General features: G+C 38.8%; 1 pseudogene; it reads left to right on the top strand.

Annotated features, from left to right (window-relative positions):
• The first annotated feature begins 2,353 nt into the window (after window positions 1-2,353).
• On the top strand, window positions 2,354-8,640 carry LOC139472815 (uncharacterized; annotated as a pseudogene).
• The last annotated feature ends 3,153 nt before the right edge of the window (window positions 8,641-11,793 follow it).

The following is an 11,793-nucleotide window of genomic DNA, read 5'->3' as shown; positions in this document are numbered from 1 at the left end:
GGAACCTTGTTCTCAGGCATACATACTGAGTACAAACATATATATCATCAAGGTGGGAACGTTGTTCTCCGGCATACATACTGGGTACAAACATATATATCATCAAGGTGGGAACGGTGTTCTCCGGCATACATACTGAGTACAAACATATATATCATCAAGGTGGGAACGGTGTTCTCAGGCATACATACTGGGTACAAACATATATATCATCAAGGTGGGAACAGTGTTCTCCGGCATACATACTGGGTACAAACATATATGTCATCAAGGTGGGAACGGTGTTCTCCGGCATACATACTGGGTACAAACATATATATCATCAAGGTGGGAACGGTGTTCTCCGGCATACATACTGAGTACAAACATATATATCATCAAGGTGGGAATGGTGTTCTCAGGCATACATACTGGGTACAAACATATATATCATCAAGGTGGGAACGGTGTTCTCCGGCATACATACTGAGTACAAACATATATATCATCAAGGTGGGAACGGTGTTCTCCGGCATACATACTGGGTACAAACATATATATCATCAAGGTGGGAACGGTGTTCTCCGGCATACATACTGGGTACAAACATATATATCATCAAGGTGGGAACGGTGTTCTCCGGCATACATACTGAGTACAAACATATATGTCATCAAGGTGGGAACGGTGTTCTCCGGCATACATACTGAGTACAAACATATATATCATCAAGTTGGGAACGGTGTTCTCCGGCATACATACTGAGTACAAAAATATATCATCAAGGTGGGAACGGTGTTCTCCGGCAACATACTGAGTACAAACATATATATCATCAAGGTGGGAACCTTGTTCTCGGGCATACATACTGGGTACAAACATATATATCATCAAGGTGGGAACGTTGTTCTCCGGCATACATACTGGGTACAAACATATATATTATCAAGGTGGGAACAGTGTTCTCCGGCATACATACTGAGTACAAACATATATATCATCAAGGTGGGAACAGTGTCCTACGGCATACATACTGGGTACAAACATATATATCATCTAGGTGGGAACGGTGTTCTCCGGCATACATACTGAGTACAAACATATATATCATCAAGGTGGGAACAGTGTCCTACGGCATACATACTGGGTACAAACATATATATCATCAAGGTGGGAACGGTGTTCTCCAGCATACATACTGAGTACAAACATATATGTCATCAAGTTGGGAACGGTGTTCTCCCACATACATACTGGGTACAAACAGTGAGAAATATTGCTGTTAATATTACCACAGGTTGGGACATTCTTTGTGTAATATAAATACTTAGAGAATTCTATAACGGTAAAATGTCAAACTTGAGGAAGTAATTTATTTTTCTTAGCTGTTGGAAGCAACACTCCACATTAAAACTGCCTGACTTATGAAAATAATAGATTGGTGTAGAGGCACAAAACACTTTGACAAATTGAGGAAACATGGGTTTTTATAATCCTGGAACATGAATGCCACAAAGCCCTTTCCATATTGATAAGAAATCTCTGCCAAAACCAGAGTCGATTGTACGATTCAGACTATATCATGAGCATGTGTTTATGAATCACTATCAAATAGTGATGATATCAGGTGTTCGCAAAACTATGTGCACATCCGGCCCCACCGGTTTAACCCATCACAAACGCATGCAAAGGCATGTCAATTATTCACCTGAAAAAGAATCATGTTCACAGGAGAAAGCTCATTCCAACTTTTCGGAGCAGATGGAACAATTTTTGTTAGTGGAGATGAGATTTTATTTACAAACACATAGAGGTCGAGTTTTTTATTTACATAAAATTATGACCTGTGTTATTTTTTTCTAACAGATCCTGTCCCGAGTTTCGAGATCCACAGCTCCCTTTCTGGACTGTGGTTCTCATGTAAGGTCACACTGACATCGGCTAGGCTTGCCATGAACTCAACTTGCCTAAACCGACTTTCTGCAATCACTGATGCTCTGATATTTCCACTAACAATTCATGTAAACAGAACTAAATCATAATCCTTGCAAAGTCAAACGGTTCACGCTGACGCGTGAATTTCTTATATAGGATGGTTTAGTAAGTCGGCTTGTTTGTTGGATCCACCATAAAGTATTGTGAGAGAATGTAAATATGTACTGTCTATTAAAGTACACGATATTGTTTGAGTGTGTTTCGCGCACCCTGTTTACAATAGAAATTCGCAGACGTCCGAAGTATTCCGTGTATCAAACACAATACTCTCATGAAGTTGTTAGTCATGTTTGCTGTAATGATGCCTCATGTACAGACAAGTACTTATAGAGCGTCTGTTTCCCTGAGCTGGCTTTCGGCCAAACACTTGAGTCGGACCATGGTATATATATATCCCGCATCAGTGCAGCCGTATACAGTAAACTGCGCCATGGAGACGGTATCAACAGTAATAGTCATCGGTCTTGTGTCGTTGTTGGTGTCAGTGACGTACACGCTGACACCAGTTTGACAGCTTTCACTGGCCAACCGAAGCTACTAGAGGGAGAGATCAACGCTTGGGAACAAACAGCTGTTGATCTTGAGACTAAAATGAATAATACATTTAGCACGTTGGGGTCATTACTGAAAGAGAACTTGACTAACACGTTCATTCCTGCCTTGATGAAGGGTCTAGTGAATCAAGCGATTACTGGCATTCTGAAAGAAGGTTACATTGAGGATATTATTAGGGAACGTGTCCAGGATGAAGTCAACAGCCTGAAAGCCAATGTACACAACTTGAAGACACAACTTCAGGCAGTAACACAACAGTTCAGACATGTTGAACGAGAAAGAGACACTTTCAAAGATAGTCTTGCAAAACAACGTGGTGGGCTGAACAAAGACACCCATAGTTTACAGCTGCAGCTGAATGAGACGGTAGCTGGTCTTCGTGATGCAAAGATAGTGAACACTGTTCTCAGACAGGATCTGATGACACCGAATACAAGCTGTGTGAAGATGAACCAAGTGACTAAACGACTCACCAATGAAAAACAATCATGCAGGGAGGGCTTGCGGGGAATGCAGCAAACGTTCAGTACTGACATTCAGAGTTTAAACAATCAAGTTAATCAGACCATTGACGATCTGCATGATTCAGAGCAAAGAATCACTGGTCTTACAGAGGACATGATGGCACTGAATACAAGCTGTGTGATGAGAGAAGGGATTAAAGAGAATGATGTTAATGAAACGTTGCTGTCTACATCGTCGACGCAAGTGCCATTCACCGCATCGTCCCCTTGTACCTATGTTTCCTCTGCTGTAGGAGGTGAGACTTTTAGCAGAGATTTTTATGATTATGGAAACGGTTTTGTGGCTGAATTTACAACCGTCTCTTTTAACATGCCATGCGATAGATGTATGTATGACATATATTATTTCCTTTGAAAAAAGGATAAATGTATGTCTTGAATGTCAAACAATCAATCGAATGCATGCAAAGGATATGCCTTCTTCTGCCTTTAAAAATGTGTCTACACTTTCTGTGTTTAAATGTGGAGACCATAGATTAAGCTCATTTCAAACATTGTATGTAGCATTTAAAATGACAACAGACTTACAGAGCATTTTGACATAGGGTTTCCTGGGCATGTCGACATAGGGTTAACAGTGTATGTTAACATATGACATACAGATCATATCGACATAGGGTTTACAGGGCATGTCAACATAAGGTTTATAGGGCATGGCAACAATGGGTCTTACAGAGCATGGCAACACAGGGCTTATAGGGCATGTCAACATGGAGTTTACTTGGCATGTCGACAGAGGGTGTGCATGGCATTTTGACATAGGGTCTGCTTGGCATGTCAACATGTGGCTTACAGAACATGTTTTCATGGGGCTTAGGGGGCATGTCAACCAAGGTCTTACAGAGCATGTCGAGATCGGGTTTACAGGGCATGTCAGCTTCTGGCATACAGAGCATGTCGAGATAGGGTTGTTACGAGTGGAAGTGGAATGAAGGGATACACTCCAAATCGATTCGCACAATTAAAGGATTTCACAACAATTAAGACAGATATTTATTAACAATGCATGTTAGATTACCAATACAGCTAAGTTTACTATGGGATAATTAGGCTTGGGCTACCATGTACAATAATATCACCATAAAAGGGCTACAGCATATTGTATACTTATATAGTCACCCTAATTTCCATGTTTGATTGTTCACTCCACTCTTTGTTCCACGAAAACACATATATCCATAGTTCCACATAAGCTCGCAATGCAAGTTTTCCAAGGCACACATTACCAGATATCAGCATGATTTCTAGTTCAGTTTCAAAAGCCCCGACATGGGATACAATCTCTCACACAGTGTTCTGAACTTTAACAATAAAAATGAGGAGGTTCAAATACAGGAAGCAGAAAAACTAACTATTTTTGAATCACCACAACCTTATACTATAATCCTGATTAGCTACAAGCTTCACTTGTGACATAATTACTTAACCCACTCAGGCGGCCAGCTCCCCAGGTGTACTATTCAAGCAAAATTACGCAACCGAAGCCTTCTTGTTTCAATTCAAGTCTAAATGCATCTGATATACTAACAAACATATAAAAGCATATACCCATACACATAACAGGGTTGACAGGACATGTCAACATAGGCCTTACTGAGCATGTCGGCAAAGAGTTAACTGGGCATGTAAACATAAGGTTTACCGGTCATGTCATGATGGTGTGTATAGGGCACGTCAACGTGTGGTTTACAGATATACATGTATCGCTTGAAATAATTTTGTACCTTGGACATGCACCCTAAAACAGTAATAATTGGGTTCACGATTTTATGTATGGTGGAATATAAAACATGTTGGGAGCTACATGTATATATTAGTGTTGAGATGAAATATCTCGTCATCCCCTAATCAGTCCGAAAAGATGCCAACCCTAACTGAAGATATGCCAACCCTAAATGAAGCTTTTGAATATTCAGTAATTTAGTAACGGGTAATTTCATATGACAAAGGGTAATGTTAGTAGAAATGTTGGGTTCCTACAATCTATTGAGGACTTTGAAAATTATGCAGAATTAGTTATATTAGTGAAGATGGTTTGTTTTCATCTGTTATAATAATCTGGCAATCCATTAGTCATACACACTTCATATCCGGTCAAAATGAATGAAGAAATGTTATTTAGATATATAAATAACACATCTCATGTCCACGGTAATTATATAGTAAGCGTGCCGGGACCAAAGGAAGATCTTTACGTCAGTGTCTCTTTCTACTTAACGAGAATTCATTGTATGTTTATTGTATGTTTATTTCATCTGATATGTTTACGCAAATAACTGACTCCAAAAATTCAGAAAATTCAGACGGGACACTCAATAGCCAGGTACATAGGGTAACGTCGGGATGAATACTCCAACCAATATTCACCACAATATATAAAGGAGCGCGTGACTCAGATAAGAACAAGAAAAGTTGCGCGTCTCTTTAAATTTTTTTAGTTATACATAATTTATACAGGGTGAAAATATACAGGCGCGTTCTACCTCTGCTTCTTTTACGTGCATTCTCTATACTACAAACGCATTGTTGTGCAAGTAGAATAAATATTTAATAATCAATGACATATCAATTACATATATTTTAATTTACATTCATTTGAAATGTTCTGGTGGAGACAGGAAACATCATTAACACTTCTAACACTGAAAGTAGACATGATACACCAACCCTGTGCTTCAATATCATCTCATGGTTGAAGCCATGTATGAACAGCTTTTAACTAGACAACTTCTCTATCAGTCCCTTGTCATAGGCTTGGGGATAAACCGGCTCCACGACAAGTACCCTACAAAGAAATATCAGAGATTAAGTTGAACACATACCGGCACATATTATTAGCGAAAGGAAATAAGTCTCTCCGTCTTTTGTCTAGTTCTAAAAGCGATGTTAAGTTACTTAAATAATTCAAATCTCCTTACTGAATCTTATCACTGGCAACTAGACATACATTTGGTATCAATCATCTCGAGCATCTCGCTCTTTTTAACTCGAGTTGCGGGCGCATCATGTCATGACACGTTCAACGCACAGTGATGGAGCAAAAAGGAATATTGCGGGTTACCTAATAATTTACAGGAATGTGATTGACTTCGTGCATGTGAGGTGGAAACACTGGCAGTATAGGCTAGGGGCAAGATAAATGGATCGTATTAACACAGGGCATATAGTTTCATTTCATCTGTATATATACTCAACAACAAAAGTTTCTGTGAGACCAATATATAAGTGTATTTTTTGAAACAAGTAAAATCAATATTGTAGTACATGTATGGAATCAAGTCACAAAAACGCAGCTGCACTCATCAATATTCCAGCTAAATGACAGCTATCTGTAAATAATCGATTCTGGACCAGACAATCCATTGATTAATAGCATGAACATCGATCCACGCAATTGGGATCAATGACATGAATCAACCAAGTAAATGAGCCTGACCACCCGATCCCGTTGGTCGTATCTTACGACAAACATAGTTACCTTTTACGCCAAGCATGGGTTGCTCAAGACCTTATTCTACTCCGGATCTTCACGCGGAAACAATGCTTTATCGCAGGATAAAGTATAGTCGGTGCCTTTGATATTTTAACGAAGCATCTTAGAATAAAAATAAAGACATATTTTACGCACGATGATGAGGTAGATTTCTTTAACCAATGAAGTTTTTACCTAAACATGCAATCTGAATCGAAATAAGTTGCGACTGTAATCAGACTTCTAAGTAAGACGGTAGTAAGACTTGTAGATCTAGTATATTATGATCGGCACAAGCAGCCGAGCGCCAAACTATGTCATGCTCCTTACCAGACACGTCACAGTGACGTCATAGTCGTGACATCATGTCACTCGTGTTAGGACGTAAACGATTGGTAAGTTTTCAGTTTGTGCTTCAGAATTTTGTTGGGAAATTAAATGAAACTAACATTGTAAATATAGTAAGATTGATGTACAACAGAATACATTTGAAGGAAGCAGGTGCTCGCTTCACACAATGTTTACACCCAAAACGTTTGTCTGACCTGTCACCAGGGATAACAAACGTCTGGATGTAAACATTCAACACCTCGTTTCAACTACCTTTAGAATACAGTACCACAAACTTTTCAATCACGTGACAATTAAGAATTGACCTTCACTTTGTGTGAGTTCATTGGAGTATGAATCTTCATAGAGTGAGGGCCAAACTGTATGAACGTCGGAGGTATTACCTTATGACGTAATTGTAGTATTTTGTTGCCACTCACACCGGCAAAACAATGCCCTGTGACGTCAGGGGTCATCGAGAGTGCATAAGCTCCTCCCAGTGATTTATCATCTCTACATGAAATGACATTGAATACGCAAAGCGGTGGTGAGAGTTTTGAATATTTCTTTACTAAATATAGCCTGCGGCGGCGCATTTTATAGCAAGCGCTAGTTTACGAAAAGCACTTTTTTTAAATGATTTTTTATTTCGTTTTTCTCGTAATTCAATTGGCTTAAATGGTTATAAATGGGAACTAATATACATATATTATTTTTTCGGTTCATTAATTTTCATTATAATGCACAAGAATGCATTTTATTAGGGATATTACATTGGCGCTGAACACATCCAAATATAGCTAGTGTTAGGGTAGGTCACCTCGAACTCTATCCTTAGTCTTTCGATCCCCTTTCGATCATTAGGGTAAGGTACCCATTTGGTGGTGTTGTAACTGCTTTCGGGCGTCCAGTGAGACCCCACTACAGTTACTAAATGTATTGCCGTTCCTGGTCAAGAAGTGATTGATCTAACGACGCTTACTCTAAGTTGTATTTATCAGGATTCATACTCGCATAATAAAGAAACGCAACACCAGCTTTATACTCACATAGTTTTACTTACTCTCAGCCCATCTATCAATACAGGACAGGATCAGACTGACCAGACTCGTCACTAACTGGGGAAAACTTAGAACGATTCTAAACATTGACTACATATTCCTTGATTACATTAACCTTTTGTCGTCCTTTACCTTGTTCGTTGTACTGTCAGCCATGTTGGAAATTGTTTGATGACAAATCGTGCCACTTGTCCACGCGTTGAGGTGTGAACAATGTAGATGTATAACGAAGATGTCTGGATGTGTACAGAGTTTTCCTTTTGATTCAGCGACCTCATCACCAGCAGACTGCGAGGATCTCTTTGAAGCCGCCCACGACGGGAACCTGGAGGAGGTGAAGCGGCTCCTGTCTCAGGGCGTCGAAATCAATTGTAGGTTGTGGAGCATGACACCGGTGATGACGGCAGCATACTTGGGACAAAGAGACATGGTGGAGCTCCTGGTGAGTAAAAGGGCCTATGTGTACCTGGTGAACAAGAAAGGTGACAACATCCTTCACCTCGCCTGTAGAGGAGGAGATGTAGAGACGGTAAAGTTTCTGCTGTCTCTGAACGTGGTGGACATCGACGCCAGGAACAAAGACGGTGAGACGGCGGGCGACCTGGCGAGATCCCCCGAGGCTATGTGTTTGTGCGGACGGTTGAGGTGACGTGACAGTGACGTGGTGTGCCGTTCACGTCGTCGTGTGTAAATATGTCTTCATTTAATTGAAACTGTTCGTTGTTTGTGGAGATAAATAAAACTTGTAAAAACTTTTTTCAGACATTTTGTCATTTGTTGTGTTTGGAACTTCGCATGATCGGATTAAAAAACTGTTAACTGAGTGTAAATAGAGATTATGTGTGATTGGTATGTAAACACAGTACCTCGTGATATATTCATGCATGTCGTTATATATTTCTTTGTTAATTGTACGTCATAAGTAATTAATCATGAAAAACACTCACACAAAATCTTGCCGCACTCGGTGACCTCAGACCGAGCCGAGGTTCGCCAAGACGACGTGGCGCAAATTTACAATGACAGTGACGTCACACTGTCGATGACGTCACGGCATTCCGGCCTAGGTCTAAACACTAAAGCTGTCTTCTGTTTTCTCTGCTAAATACGATATCGGTAATTCACAGGGCAGCACAATGCTGGCTTCGCGACATATGCAAGTACAGCACAGTCCTCATGTGGGCGATATAGTTTAACAAAGGCAAAATATACATCTGTTTCTATGGAGACGTGTTGCAGATTATTGCTGCTGAAATTTAAAAAGAAATATTTCTGATTGGCGAGATATTCATTTTCTCTCTTCCAATTTACCATTTCAATCAAGGTACTTGACAGCACGTGACACCTTCTTTACACTCTCGTCTTACGACTGACCAGATTTCCCAGATGAATTCAGAGCTATAGATAGGGTTTTGGTTATTTGTTGTTGTTTTTTTATACCCAGGGGCAGGATGACAGAGGGACATCTAACCTCGCGTTGTAGTCGAATAAAATTCAAAATACATCAGACACGCAGATACACTTCACAGTTTTGTATACTGTGATGTTTCCGCCATATTAGATAGTGTTTACAAAATCACGTTTCACGTGTACCGGTAATGAGACGCCTGTAAAATTACGTATATTTCAAACTCAGCTGCGGTACATCCTTGAATTCCTCATACATTTTAGAATCAAATGTCACATGGTCTCTGTCACCAATACAAACTGCCTAGATAAAATCAAGGAAAATAAGTTAGGTGTGAAAACGAACGTTGTGCTCGAAAAACTGCACTTGTTTGAAATGTAAACAAAGCAAAATACAGACTTTATAGTGATTCATTTTCCCCTATTTTGAGCTATCCATTCGTCCATTCGTTCAGAATATGCATGGGAAGAGAATCATAGGACGAATTAGGGAATTGAAAATAGACACATTGCTATCATTTGATATTTTCAAAGCTACCGTCCTGTGTGATTCCTTGACAACGGTATTTATCGGAATTTCTGACTATTTCCGTTGGTTTCAATGGAAATATAACAACAACAAATAACAGTAAACAGATTGTCAGAATGTTTCTGATTACTTACATGTCACATATATGTATATACGATCCGTGAATCATCGAAAGTCACCTCGCACAATCCCGCGTACTGTTGGTTATTTCTTCATCACCCATAAATTTGAGTTTTTCTTACCAGCTGACACAGCTTTCCATTCTGAGGCAGCCAATTAGATTATGTGAAAAAATAGACCACTGTAAACCTTGTAATGGGGGAATAATACATAAAAAATACATTTCTTATTTTGTCATATGACCAGTTTATCACCCCAAGAAATGCTAAATACTTATCATTAAAATTAAGTTAGCTATGCATATTTGGGCTATGATAATATGACAACTATGCATATTTGGGCTATGATAATATGACAACTGCATTATTAAAGAAGTGTGGGTTTTTTCAGTAAGCATGGTAAATAATAAATCGTTGGTTTAAAGAACATACTTGAGACAAACATAATTCTACATGTCTTTAATACTCTTTATTGTCTGTTAATTCTGAAAATAATAAACTGTAATATTGAATTTCTACCTAAAAATAATAATATGAAATTAATTTTGAGATTATATCATCGTATCTAAAAGACACAATATATTTTAAGATGCATAAATGTAAATCATTGTTGAAAAAAAAAAATGTTGAAAAAACCAACACCTAATAAGGTTGATTGGTGCTCACCATCTTTATCTTCATCAGTTTGTCTGCTCCCTATTAGAAATCAAAATATAAATACATATATTACATACTTGAGTTTACATAGATCTAGGTATGACTTAATACATTCAAGTTTAAACGTGGTGATAGAAAGTGAGTTTCTTAATTGTACTGAGATAGTATGTTTAAATAATTGAAGTCTTCATGTTAGGCAACAATTAATTAATCATATTGATCTGGATAAACTCCACCTGTAGAAAGGGGAAACAACTGTTGTGGTTGCAAAATATCTTGGTTGTGAGATGTACGGTCCATCCGGCAAAGATTGATCGCTTCCTGCATTAAAATTGAGTATTGCTTTAAATCCAAATGATTTGCGTGTTTATTTTCTTCAAATATGAAATTTAAATCTTGATTATTTTAATATAACTATGAAATATATTTTTGATCAATCGGCTCAAGATCAAACCTTCGTTATAACGTGGAATTTCTTATGTGGTTGATGGTTATATATTTTAAAAATAACAAAAACAATATGGTTTGTACACTATTTTAGCAGTATTTTTACATGAGTTAATCAACTGTTTCTTTAGCTGTTTTATCAGTCTTGAAAACGCCCTGTAAAGAATGTACCAGAGTTGATCACCTGGTCCCGTGATATCGATGCGGTATCTCGCTTCGGTTACCGTCTTCCTGCAACTGAATCTCGTACATTGGGAAGCCGAAATTCTCTGATAAATCTCCACATATCACACACTTTCCTCCCCCACAAATTTACTCTCGGTCACCAACTTAGAGAGATGGAAACATCATCACTACGGTAATGTTTTGACAGCTGGGGATTTCCTGTACCAGACGAGTCCCCGATCCGAAAATAGTGGCGTCAATTATTTTTAGCCAGCCAATCAAAACGCGATGACACAGCTCTTCACTCTCAGACAGCCAATCAGATCAGGTGAATAAAAATAAACCACTGCGAATAAACGGCTGCTGGCGATTGAAGATCAAGCCCTGTTATGGGAGAAAATATGTATAATGTATACTGATGAGGCATTATGTGCTTTTCATTTGGCATCTAGTTTGATTGTTGCAAACGCTTTTCCGAATGTAACTGGCGTTAAGTGAATTTGGCGACCGGCTGATACACAATCATGTTATCTAACAGTTGTAACATATGCAA

Source organism: Haliotis cracherodii, unplaced genomic scaffold, assembly GCF_022045235.1.
Source record: "Haliotis cracherodii isolate W230 unplaced genomic scaffold, xgHalCrac1.p SCAF_25, whole genome shotgun sequence".
Taxonomy (NCBI): domain Eukaryota; kingdom Metazoa; phylum Mollusca; class Gastropoda; order Lepetellida; family Haliotidae; genus Haliotis; species Haliotis cracherodii.
The sequence above is the reverse complement of the archived record's forward strand: the minus strand, read 5'-3'. Positions and strand labels throughout refer to the sequence as shown.